The sequence below is a fragment of the Charadrius vociferus genome, unplaced genomic scaffold (assembly GCF_000708025.1).
Source record: "Charadrius vociferus isolate BGI_N301 unplaced genomic scaffold, ASM70802v2 scaffold610, whole genome shotgun sequence".
NCBI lineage: Eukaryota > Metazoa > Chordata > Aves > Charadriiformes > Charadriidae > Charadrius > Charadrius vociferus.
This window is the reverse complement of record NW_009646437.1, coordinates 1,098,904-1,113,055: the sequence shown is the minus strand read 5'-3', so window position 1 is coordinate 1,113,055 and position 14,152 is coordinate 1,098,904.

The window sequence follows — 14,152 nt, the reverse complement described above, 5'->3', positions numbered from 1 at the left end:
CTCCATACTGGATCAGCATGCAAAGGTTTCAGTACTTATTTTGAACACGTTTGGACTTAACTCAGCCTCCTGGCTCCTGGAGGCAAAAAATAAGCTTTGTCACAGCTTTCAACAGGCTTGTGGCAATGCAAGCACAATGCTGCTTTCATCCAGCCCTCAGAAACAGCCCTCTGGCTAACCAAGAGCCTCCCCATGCATGGAAGCTGGTGACTGTAATATTTTCCCGGTGAGCTGTTGGCTGTCTCAGAGGAGGTACATGTACGGTGCACTCTCCATAGCTTTGCTGTTGGTCCGAAATACAAATCCCAGACTTCCAGAATGGATTTTGCTCTTTTTGCAAATGGAAGTATGAAGTGTTGCAGTTCTGCAGGCCACGTACAGAGTTGTACCGGTTGCGATGTGAGGAAATGTTCAACATGAAACCAAGGTACTGCACCCTTTTCTGCACCACCTTTCTGCCAGCAGCTCTGTGGACACGGGGGGCTGAGCGGGAAGGACTCCCGTGCCCTTCATGCAGCGCTGAGCTGTGATCCCCTTTGCTCTTCATATTTCAGTGAGGTCTCTCTCTCTCTCTCTCTGTTTCACTGCCTGCACAATTCTGCCAAAGGTTTGGATTCATAATGCTGCCAAAATGTCTTGCTGAAATCGAAGAGTGAAAATATTTCTGTTTCTGAAAGGACGCACGTTACTGCTGACAAGGAGTGAACTCTTTCTTTCCATAGACAAAACCCCAAATGTCTGTTCTGGCTCCAAGCAGATATTAGCTTCAGCCTAAGGAAAACAGCAACAAATCAGGAAAGCCGAGTTTCCTGCAGAAAGCCCAGTGTTTGTCTGTCCCGTAACTGAGTGCTAATTCCAGGAATAAAACAGCTGCTATCCTTGCACACAGGCAGTTGTCTTGGAATTTAAAGAGGAAATGAAATGGGGAAAGGAAACAAAAAAAAAAAATTAAAACATCATGTATAAAACCATGCCAAAGGTATAGAGAAGCAGAAGTTCTCATTCAATGAAGCATTACGTGCTTGCTCGATAGGTCAGCAAATACCACGGGTGACATTCTGGGTCTTCTTGATTGTTAAAATTTGGAGGCTGGATCTTTCTCACAGACCAAGCTGTGCATGTGTACCTCATTTTGCCTGAAATGCTTAGTCTGCTTTCATGCTGTTCGTGGGAGAGCCTGAGTCCCGATCCATGGAAAAACAGTGCCCGAGATGCAACCAGCAGTAAGTCAAGGTAGTCCTGCAAGTACAAATTCAGAGACTTCAAAATCTAGGAAAAAGTGGTCCCTCAGACAGTTCCTGCTGCTGATTGAGTTGAAACAGTTTTGCATATGTGGGAACTTGCACAACCCCCATTACTTTATCATCTTGGTGCTGCATCATCTTTATTGCGTTCATTCTTGTGCAGGCCTAGGAGATGCAGGTCTCTCCTGGCACAGGTGAAGAATATAATCAGAGAGATTTACTGACATCCCTTAGCCTGACTGGTCTTGCCTATAAAAGGCCTATCTCTTCAGCTGTGGCTTAGTACTGATGCAAGACCTTTTCTTGGTGCACCTCTTGTCTGTTTCTGCCCCTTCTTCCCACCAAGACCAAAACGGCTTCCTCTGTATTTAGTAGGGACGCTGTGCAACACTGAAGAGCAACATCCTGAGGTAACCACCAAAATGGTGGGGGTTTTTGTACTGTGCTGCTTCTTATTGAGGGCTCCTGTGTGTGCAGGAGTTGCTCCTAGCTTCCCTTTGCCACATCTGCTTTACTTTCCCATCCTGTATTCCCCTCTCCTCTGCAAATTCCCTCTGTGAGACTCCTGTTTTCCTCTCTCTCCTGACCTCTGCTTTGCTGTGCATCCCTGCTGATGTGTGTGACCTGGGTAGGGTAGGCTGAAGGTGTCTGCTGTCCCCTCCTGGGGTGCCTTGGGGCCCTGCGGGCATGCCCTCCCTTTGCAGGAGGCTCCTCTCCTTGCCTGTGCAGAAGGCACTGGGCCTCTTTGGGGTATGACATTGATTTGTGTGCATCAGAAAACATAATGGCTCTGGAGAAGGGATTGCTTTGGACCGGCTGAGAAGCTGACATCCCTCAGAAGGCTTTAAAGCTCCTGTTGGGTCTACAAGGACTTTAGTGTGCATCTGCATCTTCTAGATTGCCAGAGAAAGGAAAAAACAACCTTCCGCTGTTACAGACTCAGAGAACGGTTAGAGTTGGAAGGGACCTTAAAGATCACCTAGTTCCACCCCCCTCCCATGGGCAGGGACACCTTCCACTGTCCTCTTTGCCTTTTCTGCTGTCAGAAGATGCCTGGGGAGGGAGTTGTGCTCCTGTCCGTCTGACTGCCCCTCTCTGTGCTGCTCCCGTGTCCCGTGGCAGGAGGTGGGAAATCACCAACTCCACGGTGCCTTTTGCTTTGCCTCCCTGCAAAGTGCCACCGCTGGCAGGGGGCTGGGGCAGCCTGCTGGGATGCTTTGCTCTCTCTTCCTCTCTCCCGGCAGCCTCCTGACTGCATGGGAACAATGGGATGACGTGACCGGAGCCCTGTAAATACTAATTCCCCTTTGAAGCTGTCGCACCAAACAGGAAGCGCAAACAGCCCCAGAATAGAAATTCAGTCCTTGCTCTGCTCCTCAGCAGAGGCTGCTCCCAAATAATGCTGCCTGTCAGACCCTTTCTCGCGTGGCTGAGCCACTCTGCCCCTCATTGTGTTCCCCAGGTGCGGTGCGTTGGTTGGTCCATCCTCATGAAGAGGTCCTCTCCTACCTGGGACTGGCAGGCAGATAGTTTTTGGGATGTGCCTTGCCCTGGCAGAGCTGGGGCTGGCAAGTGATGTTTCCTGCGGGGATGGAAATACGTTGAGAGGGTGGCAGCAGCCTTGGGAAGCTGAACCAGGAGGTGCCATTGGTTTTGAGGACAGAGCATGGAGGGGATGCTGTGCTACGCCTGCTCGTGTTACCCCTGGTCTGGGGTGGGCTGCTTGTTACCAGAACTACAAGCACCACATTGACCTGCGGATAACCTACCCTCTCAGAACTTATTTTTCCTTTTGCACTGAACAGTGGGGCATTAGCACATGAGTTTGCAGTTGCTGCCGGCCGTTGTTCCCATTGTAATACGTTTACTGGGACATCTGTTGAAATCAATAGACCATTAGGAAGTATCCTGTAAGGAGTGAAGTGTTGATGCAAGTGAGGATGCACCCCAGGTGGAGGGTTTGGATGTGGCAGCTGGATTGCAGAACCTTTGTTAAAGCAAAACTTTCATGCCTGCTCCCTTTAAACTGCCCTGAGCGTTCAGAGCAATCCCCTTGCTCCCTCTGCTTGTCCTTCATATTTGGTGTATTTGCAGTTCCTGTGGGTGGGCACGCTGCATTTAAATGAGGCTTCGGTCATCATGACCTGCTGCTCCTCATCCCACAGTCCGGCAGTGACATGACAGTGCTGGATTTTGGATGTCGGAAGATTAATTGGTGCTGAGTACATGCTGATCAGTGGCGCAGACACAACCCTGTGTGGGGTTGGTGGTGCAGCATGGTATTGCACGTGGACTTACCTGCCACAGCCTTCTCAGGAAAATCCTTTTGTCCCCCAAGCTCTGCCTGGCTTTCCATAAAATGAGGAAAATGGGTCTCTGTCTATTAGTCTGAGCTTTAGGAAGCAGGCATAGTCTCCTAGTCTTTGTGCAGTAATGGAGTCCCTTATGCTGGAAATGAGGTGTTGCCTGCAGCACTGGCCTCTGGTATAAAGGCAGGAGCCACGTTGTAGCCAGAGCTAAATCTGTGGTGTTGTCTTCAGTAGAAAGTGCTTGAGATGGGAAGGGGATCACAAGAGATACTTAAAAGAAAGGTATCCCAGTGTCTGTGGATGAGTTTTCCCCTCTGGATGAAGAGGGATGCGATGGTGCTTTCCTAAGGGACGTAGGTTGGCTTCCTCAGGCACACATCAAACTGCAAAGTTTTGCTGCAGACTGATGCACAGCTGGGCTCTGGGCATGCAGATGGACTATGGAGTTGTAGGCATGGCCTCCCCTGCCAGCCTGGCTACCTGATAGCATGGCAGGTCTTGCTTCTACCCACGTTGAGTGTCTCCACCAGTGTCTATGCAGCTTTAGGTTTTGCTGGGTTAGGAGAAGAGTTCAGAGGGCTGGGGACAGGCAAACATGTTCTTCCCTTTGTGCCATTGGCATGTTTTAGCACAGTTTTATCTGGTATTTCCTAGAGTTAGCCCTGAGCTGCTAAATGGAAGTGAAAACAGGGAAATCCACATGGAGGAAGAATAACAGGTTTGGTAAGTTCCAGCCTGGCTTCCTGGATGGCTTCAGGCAGCCCTTGAAAGACCAAATTCCAGGAGCTTTCTCTGAAAACGGGGATATTCTGACTTGTGTTGGTTACGGAGGACACAGCTCTGCTTCGCTTCCCTGACTGTCTTCTGTGCTTCTGTCTCATTCCCATTGCTATTCTTTAACCTTGCCCTTGCCACCTCCTGACTGCTCTCCAAAAAGTGCAATAGTGATGATGATGTGCTGCTTTCATCTGTAAAGCACTCTGGTACCTATTGATGAAAACACCCATAAGATACTACTGTACTGCTTGTGGGGGAAGGATTTTCTGCCTTGGCACTCAGGATCTGCCAGGCTTCTCTTGCATATCTACATAGTCAGGAGGGTCACCAAGCGTGTAGATGCTCAAGATGGGAGCAACGCTTCCTGGTATTTCCCATAATCATCTCTAATCATCTAAACTAGGAGAGAAGGGATTGAGCTTGTTAATTGTGTGAGACTGAAGGTGTATCTAGTTTTTGGCAAGCAGTTTGTAGGACAGTGGCCCTCTGGGAGTTAGGCTGAGATAAAAGAACATATCACTGCATCCTCCCATGGCTATACCTGAAGTTTCCAAGTTACAGCACCACTTATTCTCAGCTTCTTGCCCACAGTGCTACTGATAATGCATGTTTCCAGCTTCCATCATGCATGAAGTTAAACATGATGTCTCCTGAAATGCTGAGTGTCTTCTTCCCTGCACCCTCATGGTGATGGACTAGGGGCAGATCTGCTGAGGGGGAAAGAAAAAACACTTGAAGACAGGGAAACGTGTTTTTGCACTCTGTTTCCAAGCTGATATTGATGGAGAAAAAGAGCAGGGACCGAGCTTCTGTGTAGCATGGTGATTTGCCAAGAGCAGTGGCAGCTGGGAACCGCATGGCTCAGGAGGCTGGGTAATGGGCTATGAAAGTCCTTTGCCTCTGGGTCCACAGTGTTCATCCAGGTACTGGCCAGCAGTGAGGGAATATGTTTGCTCTGGCTGAGCTGCTCAGTGGCTTCTGGGAAAATAAAAGGACTCACCGCTGCTCTGACAAGCCCTATGCCTGCTGTGGCTCCTAGCAAGCGCTTAGGGAACCAAGAGCTGGTTTTGACAAGACTGTTATTGTCCGAATGGAAATTACTGGGAGAAATGGCTCCAATTAGACCAAATGATACTGGTGCACACCTGTGACTTGGGCACACAAACATTTTCTCATCTGTTTGGTTCCCGATACGGAAATGTGTGTGCTCAAATCAAAAGAACTGAAGAGATGGGCTGGATATCAAAAAGCAGTAATGAGATGAGTTAGCAAGAAGTGAATGGGAATGCGTTCACGTGGGCAGATTGAACCTTGTCAGTGGTAGTTGGTAGTCTGGAGAATCATACAAGATTACAAACAAGTCCCTGATGGTCCCTTCCTGGGAAAAGGATGACTTCACATGTTGACAGAAACCACTACACACTCTTGTTATCACTACCTTATCAAAATGTTGCTGTGCCAGATCCTGGAGAGATTTGCACCCAAGATAGAGAACTTCTTAGCTGAAGGACCAGCTGGCTCAAAGTTCAGAAAGGGAGCGGTATAAAAAACACTTGTTATTCGGGAGAGAACTGGGGAGTGCTGGAAAGGTGGCATATGTTTTTGGTGACTTTGCAGGTGTCAACAGTGACAAGGCATAAACCCATGAACCTCCCTGGGTAAGGCTGCAGTCAGCTGGAGGTGATGAAAATGCTAAAAGGCTGGTGCAAAGTGTGACTGCCTCAGCAGCTGTAGGCAAGGAGTGAAATAATTGGCTTGACCTCAGGATAGGTGTCAGACAGGCTTGTGCTCGAACACCGGCTTGTTTCAAGAGACATCGGAAAAAAGTGTTCAAATGAACCACTGGTGGAAAATCTACAGGAGGGTGCTTTGTAGCCCTCAGAGGATGGGACAGTAGTTGTATGCTGTATGCTTCACTGATGAGACTGGCCTAAACGGACCTTTGCAGGAAGACTGATGAAAATTTTTAGGGAAGAGGTTCAGGAAGAAGGCACAGTAGATCTAGAGAGCTGATGTGGAAAGACAGTGGTAATATCCAGCTTGGCAAATATATTTCTATGCAGATCTTGAGAGACTGCAACGCTTTACCCTTCCTATGTATTTTAGGCACCTTGACAATGTGGTGACAAGGAACTTCAAACATTGCCTCAAAATCTGGTGTCAAGCTGGGGGTGTGACCCTGCTCTAGCTAAACTTGCCTGCTCTTAGAATAGGTCACCACGTTACAGTGTAGTGTAAAATTAAAGTGGTGGTGGCTGGTTCGGGATCTTTGTACTGCGTGTGAGACAGGCATAGAGAAAAGCTGGCATTCAGAAGCTCTCTGAACTGGGAAGATAAGAGATGGCAAAGCACTAAGCCCATGCAAAGCATGGCTGCAGCCTGGATTTACAGCACCGTCAGTGGTGATGGATGTCAGGGTGTGTGGGTTAAAAGAGTGAAGGGTTGAAGCCAGAGTGAGCCGATGGGGCTGGCAGCTGCAGAGCACCCTGGCAAAGCTGTGACTGGGCTGGAGAACCTGGAAGGACACAGAGGTGGGGAAGGATGGAGGGAGGTGGCTGACTACTGGCTTCTGTGTGTGTGTTTGCTGCTGGTGGTGCTGGTACCCAGCTGTGCTGCACAGCATAAGGCAGGAGGGAAGGGATGGGGTGCCCAACCTGTTGCGCTGGGCGCAGGATGCAGTTGCATCTCTGATGCTGGGGTTGGGGGAGCTGCTGTGAGCTGGTGTCATGGACTGAAATCCTTCTGTTAGGGACCAGGGGCTGTTTCATTTACCTTGACATCCCATGCCAGCTCCCTGGAACTCCTTGGGGCTTTCTGAGCCTTTGCATCACATTATTGCAGTGACCTTTCTCCAATTGCTTTGGGCTCAGTATCAGCACAGTCTACCTCTGTCTGTATTGAAAATAGGATTACTTTCTACTTTCCACCTCAAGAGGCAAATTGGAGTCCATGAAGCCTGATTTAAGCCGTTAAGGCATTCCTATTAATTAGTCTCCTTTCCAGCAAACTCCCTGGAAGGAGAAAAGGCAGAGAGGTAAGATGCAACCCTTCATCTCTGGGGTGGGCTTTGCTGGAGCTGTCGGGGTGGTGGTTGGTTTTTTTTTTTTTTCATATATTCTGCTCCTGAGGTAAGTATGCTCACTAATGTCCCATGGGGGGAGAGCAGGATTTAGCAAACAAAGCCCTGTGAAAAGGGAGAGCCAGAAATAGAAAGGCTGTGAATATAGAAGCCCCAGGCAGTGTCTTCCTCTGCCTGGAAGAAGCTTTCCTTATTACAAAAGCCACCCTCTGACCGGCTCTCTGATGGCCCCAAGCAGTCAGGGGAAAGCAAGCCCATCAGAGAGGCAATTTTTTTTTTTTTTGAGGCACATTAAAGACCTATTCATAAAAGAAGCAGCAGGAGGGAAGGTGGGGAAGGGAGGAGGAGGGAAACAAAGGGAAGTCATAGCCAGACCTTCTTTCACTCTGTGAAAACAGTCTTGGTATTAACCCTTTAGCAATGCTTTGAGCATCCTCTGGCCTTGAAAATCTGCTAATTAATTCACAGGCTTGTATAAGGGTAACATGAAGATGGGAACTGAGTCCTGAAGGTTTCGGTGGGTTATTCATCACCACTCTACCCTTCCTCACCTGTCCTGGCAGGCAATGGCATAGTTCCTAGCAGGCATATTCCTGCAAAGGATAGGTCTTCTGGTGGGGAGGATTTCAAAGCTGTTTCAAGGAGACTGGAAGCTCTCGTACCTTTGAGTTTTGTTCCAAATGAGAAACTTGCCTGCTGGTTTGAACTTTCTGGTTTGGCTCAGGAATCTTCAATGAAACTGTCGCTTTCAGTGAGAAACCAGTGAAAACTTGCTTTCAGTGAGAAACCAGGGCCCAATTTGGACTATGTTTTGCCAAAGAAATGTTCTGCATGTGATTGATCCTTATAAATAGAAGTGCTGGTGCAAAGGAGAAAGTTCCTGGGACATAACTTTGAATGGCTGAAAGGAGGCAAATGACTAGGAAGGAAACTTGGGGGAGATCTGGAGTATAAGGCTACTGAGTCTCATGTGCCCAAGTTAAGGATATGGACATGAAGTCCTCTCTGGATAGAGCGTGTCAAGTATTAAAGAGTTAAAGATCAAAAGCTAGAGGGAGTTCTGGGCTTTACAAAATGATGCTCAGTGTAGTTATGTGGTGCCCACAGAAGACAATATTCTTGTGAAACTCCTCATCTCAGGTTTTTTAAAGGAACTTTTTTTTTAATTTGTGTGTGGGAAGTAATGGAAATTCATAGGAAACATGAAAATGCTGGTGTCAAATTGATTTCTGCGAGTTTTCCTAAGAATGAGTTTTGATTTTGCAAGTAGCAGTAGTCAGTCATACAGTCGCAGCACACCTGTGTCTTACAACATCCCAGTACCTTCTTGTTGATACCCTTCAACTGGATTATGTCTTAATATAAAAGGGTTACAACCATGCTTTTTGTGCCTTAGATGTTCCACCTAGCTTCAGAGGGACTGCCCCACACCAGAAGCAATATCCCTGTTCCTGGGAGAAGGGTTTGCGAAGATTCACCTTGGAACTGCAATCTCCAAACAATACTTCTCTTCCTCACTGGCCCCTTCCCAACTCTTGTGGCCCTGCTTTATCTGAAGCAGAAGCCGTGCTTGTGTCTTGATTCCTTACATGCACACCAGCAAGGCTGCAATGGGGGATACCATGTCTGACAAGGAGCAGGCATGGGGTGAACAAACCAAGCAGCTCGTGCAGAAAGTTCGGAGGGGGTGTAGAGTTCATTCCTTGTGTGCAAGTGCCAGTAACTTTGTTCCACTGATGTTACATTTCTTATCATTAACTTTCAACAAAAAGTGACTGGGTAATTTGAGACATGAAATAAGGGACATCTGAAGGGCATATGAACCAAAACATGTCTGTTGTGGTGCCATGTAAGTTGCTACCCTGAACTACTTGTACCTAAAGCATCTCAGAAGTGTGTGTGTCAGCTAAATGCAGTTAGAGATCTGGGGTGATGGAGAGTTGAGGAAGGGTTAAGGAGAAACAATGGGATAAACTGGGCGGGGGAAACATAGGCTGAATACCAGGAAAACATTTCTTCATGCTAAGGTCAATCGGGCTTTGAGAGGGGGAAGTGGCAGCTCACCAGGGCTGCCTCTCCCAGGCGTGGGATGGCTGTGGGGTTGGGGATGTGGAGTGAGGGGGAATTGGGCTCAGTGAAGAAGCAGGCTGCTTGGCTGGCCTGGTGTTTTCTGCCTCTGAATGCTCGTGAGGGGCTGGAAAGGGAAATGTCTTAAAGCTTGTGCCCCCTGAGAGCTTTTACGACAGCCCAGCAGCAGAGTTGGGATCTGAAATAAGAAAGAAGGAAAACCAGGGAGTGAGTGAGGAAAAGGAGTGGCCCTAAAGGAATTAATTGGAAACATTTCCCTGAATAGACAACAATCATTGTCCAGAAGTATCTGGAAAGAGAGGTGTGAAAGGAACACCTTTGGGCGTGAATCAGGCTGATTAGGGATCCCTGTGGAGCAGAGCAAGGTAGTCTGGGGTTACACTCAGACTCAGCACTACGGTGCCTATGGGGTTTTTGGCTGTAACATTTTCCTGCGCCCCCTGCCCTGGAAGAGAGGTCAGGTTGGCACATCTGGAGAAAATCGTGCCTCTCTGCAGCCTGCTTTTCTGCCGCGGTAGAAGTTGGTCTAAGTCACATCTAGATAACCATCTGTAACCAGGCTGCAAAGTGGATGTGCAAAGGTAAGCTGTTGTGTGCAGATATGACAGAGCTCCTCTAAGAGGTGAGTGGATCTACATATAAAATATACAGTGTAAATATAGAATCTTGGAAGAATTATTTTCTTCATTTAGTTTTTGTGGTTATTCAGCCCTTTGTGCTGAAGACAGTTTACAGTATGTGATTGAAAGGAAACGAAGCCCCAATGAGACACTGGAATATGCCCTAGCTTTCCTGTATTGTATCTTTCTACTAAAAAATAACTCTGGCAAATGGATTTTCCTCTTGCTTTTAAAATTTATGCAGAATGGTTTTGGGTCAAGCCTTTCATTGTCCTTGGAAGGGTATCAACGACTCTGCCTTTTGAAAGGTTGCAGTCACAGCACAGAGCAGAGATGGCTGACACAGAAATTAATTCTGCAATAATTCACCTACTGGTCAGCTTATTCAGTTGTGCCCCTGAGCTAGTGTAAGTGGCACCCCAGTTATTAGAAATCCTCTTTAATTCTTAGTTCTTAGTTGTTAATTCAAGTATCAACTGAAGCTGCACAGGAAAATGCAAAGACCAACGTTCATTACTTGAAGAAGTCACTTGAGAAAATTGCTCAAGGTGTATTTATACACCCGTGCAGTGTGAAGGAGGCCACTGAGCTGTTACCATCGTCAGGAGAATCGTAACCAGTAAAAACCTCACAAAACCATCAAGTTATTTCAGTCCACCTCTGAAGCTCTCAGAAGAGGAAGCCAGATGGGAAAGGGATTTATCATTGAATCTGAAGGTATTGGAGCCTGGGTACAAAACTTCTGAGGACAGTTAGTATTTGAAGGCTACTTTGCTATATGAAATTGTGTGGTGGACACTTGGTGTCATCCCACTCCCTGATCTAACTGGCCTCCTTTAATTGAGCTTTAGTAAAGACATGGATGCCTGAAATGGTGTTGGAGGAAACTCAGGCCTCCTCCTTCTCTGCAGAGTCAGAGAGTTGAAGAACTGATTGGGATTGTTTACTTTTGGGACTGGTGGTGGCATCACTTGTACACGGCGTGAAGGACAGTGTTGTTCAGTCAGTCCTTGGCTTTGGCCTTCCCAGTCTCACAGGTGGTGCTGATGGGTCTGTGGTCTCAACACCTGGATGCTCCCAGCTGGTGACTGGGCAGCTCCTGAGTGACACTGACTGCTGGCCATTGGTGATAAGCATGGTTTCTGTTAAAGACCACTCACTGGGACAAAGAAATACAAAGTGGATGTCATTAGAAATGTTGCATAGAAATGCCTGCCATGTGGATATGCCATGCTCTCTGTGCTGGCACTACTGCACGTCCCCTACAAGGATGTGAGCCAAGAAGAGCACAATCAGTATTAGAAGGGATTGCATTAACTGAGAAATCACTAGGGCAAATGTAGGCTTTGCATTTTCTGCCAGTGGTGACATGAGGGCAACAATATAAGTGGTGAGGCATTGGTTAGAGTCTGCCCAACCTGCCAGACCCTCCTACCTCCCTGGTACTCCCTCGAGAACTGGCTACAGCTGCAGGCAGTGACTGAAAAGAAATGACACAGTTAATGAATGGGAGAAAAATCAAAGCGGTTTATCTCACCCTACAGTCATCTTGGCTAGTGGCAGAGCATGGGTAAATGGTGGTGGGGTAAAACAGCTGGCCCTGGCTGCAGCCACAGAGAGCAGGTCCTGGGGCAGCCTAGGAGAGCAGGCGGTGTTGGGCTGGGTGCTGCTCTGTATGATCATCAGTTTGCCTCCTTGCTGGAAATCCTCCTGCTTGGAGGAGCTCTCACTCTCCCTTGCTTTCCTTCCATCTCCCTTGTTTTTCCTCTCCATGTTGTAGTAATTCTGCTTGGGTGAGACAGAACTTGTTTTGCTTTTAACAGCAGAGGAAATCCACCGAACACTTAAAACTGGGATGCGATACGCATCTCTAACAGTGAGTGGGTGGCTGCAAGATGCTTGGGGGCTGCCTGGAGATGCCTGAGTAGAGTAAACAGGGGTAGGAAGTCCCTAGCCAAACACAAATAAGAGCAGAGACCTAAACTATGGTTGTAAGATGAGCGAGTACAGAAAAGCTTGTGTGATATTGCATGGAGTTTAAAGCTTTGCCTTCATCATCCCCTCATGGGGTTTGTAGGGAGAGGAAGCCCTAGGAAAGGAGGCTGAACATCTTGAGCCAAAATATCTAACAGGATGGAGAGTGCTTGTGTCCCACAGGGCCCAGCTCCTAATCCTGGTAGAAATGATCTCCAGTGCCCTGTCACCTAGGGAAAGCAACCCAGTGCAGCAGAATTACTACAGAACTTTGGATTTGCAAGGGAATGGCAGCATTTTATTTTGTTTCCCTTTCCTTTTTAAATCGGAGCAAAGTTGTTCCTCCCTCCTCAAACCACCAGACTGAAGTTCCAGTCTAGTTTGCACCCACAAAACCACACTGAGTTCAGCACGTGAGCTGAATTTAGCCTTTGACCCTAAAACCCATGGTAGTTGAGACACCTGGGGTTTGGGTTTGGCCAGCCTGTATGAAGGGACACTCGCAATTCAGCCCTGCGACGTGGGAGAGGAGAACTTGCTGTATTCTTGCTGTTTGGCCCTCTGGGTTTTGTGGCACAGGCATTTGCCACTGTCAAGATCAGAGCCTGAAGGTGTTGGGCTAAGAGCCTGGGCACCACAGCTCCTAGATCTGGGAGCCCACCCTGGAAACTTTGCCGTGGTAGTTTGAAGCATAAAACTAGAGGTGGAAGGAAAAGCAGCCAGTTACAAGCCTGTTCTCTGCTATGTTTTCTAGTCCATTAAAGGACTCTGTGAAACTCTGAGAACAAGGGAGTTGGGACCTCTGGGTGACCAGTGTTCAAAATATCCTCTGTGCTGGCATAAGACCAACATCAGTTGTTGATCTTTGGGTAACTGGATGAAGGAAATACAGACTCCTTGCACTGAAAGAAGGATGATCTTACAGGTTTTGATGGAGAACTAGGTTTGATTGGGAGGTTGGGTTGGACTGAAGTCCCCCTCCAACACAGACTTTCAGTTTGACCACAGTCAAATTCCTTAATTTCTGACCCTGCTGAATGTAGTGACAAAACTCTGACTTCAGCAGGGTTGGGAATTCAGCTAAATAGTTAAAATACTATATATTTGATTATTCATCATATGAAGTGACATCTGTTGTTGGACCCAAGGTCTGCACAAGCTTGTGTCTCTGACACCAGGCAGCAGTGAGAGGCAGGGGATAAGGGCATAAAGAACAAGGCACGTGTAGAACAATCACTTTTTAATTTTTTTTTTTTCCATAATGTGCTTGCTATCGTCTTAGGAAACCTGGCATTTGAGTCACTCTGTTCTCTCTGTGCCTGCCTTGGTTATCTCTTTGCTCCTGGTGAAAATGATTTGACATGCAGCAAGGCCAACGCAGTGTTTCAAGCCTCCTCGCCTCTGCCTGCCTTCCAGCGTGGTAAGCGGCGTTATCACATGCTCAAGTGAAAAGCCCTCCCTAGGCTTTGAATCAGATGCTTTCAGAACAAGCCCCGAGTTCCTGGGAATATTTAAAGCAGCACACAGGAGGGTTTTTTTTTTTAGCTCTGCATTGACATTCCAGTGTTATCAACCTCCAGAGCTTGTTGCTTGCGTAGGAAGGAGAGCCGTGAATGGTCCAAGCATGTGATGTTCCATTCACTTAACCCTATCTCTTATCAGCACACACGAGGCTGCTGTCTGTTGTGGAGAGCTTTTCCATTGCCATTAGCAGCTTGTTTCTGCCCCTTAAGCTGCTTTTCATTTAATATATATATATCCTGCCTGTTCCTCTCCTCAAGGTACTCATCCATCTGTAAGTGCAGGCACCTCATTTTCTTTGAAATCCCTTTTGCCCTGCCTGCTCTGGCAAGCCCAGGGCAGGCTATTCCAGCTTCATGCAGGGGCACTTGGGCAGTGTCCTTCCCCACCTAGTAGTTTTGGAAAGAGCCTTCTCTGAGGAAGTGACAGCAGTAGTTGTGTACTTCAGGGGATGCTGATGGGCAGGGGGACTGGTGGTGCAGGGAGCAGCTTCCTGCAGCCAAAAATCACCCCCATGTATCTCCTTAGCATGATGGTGAG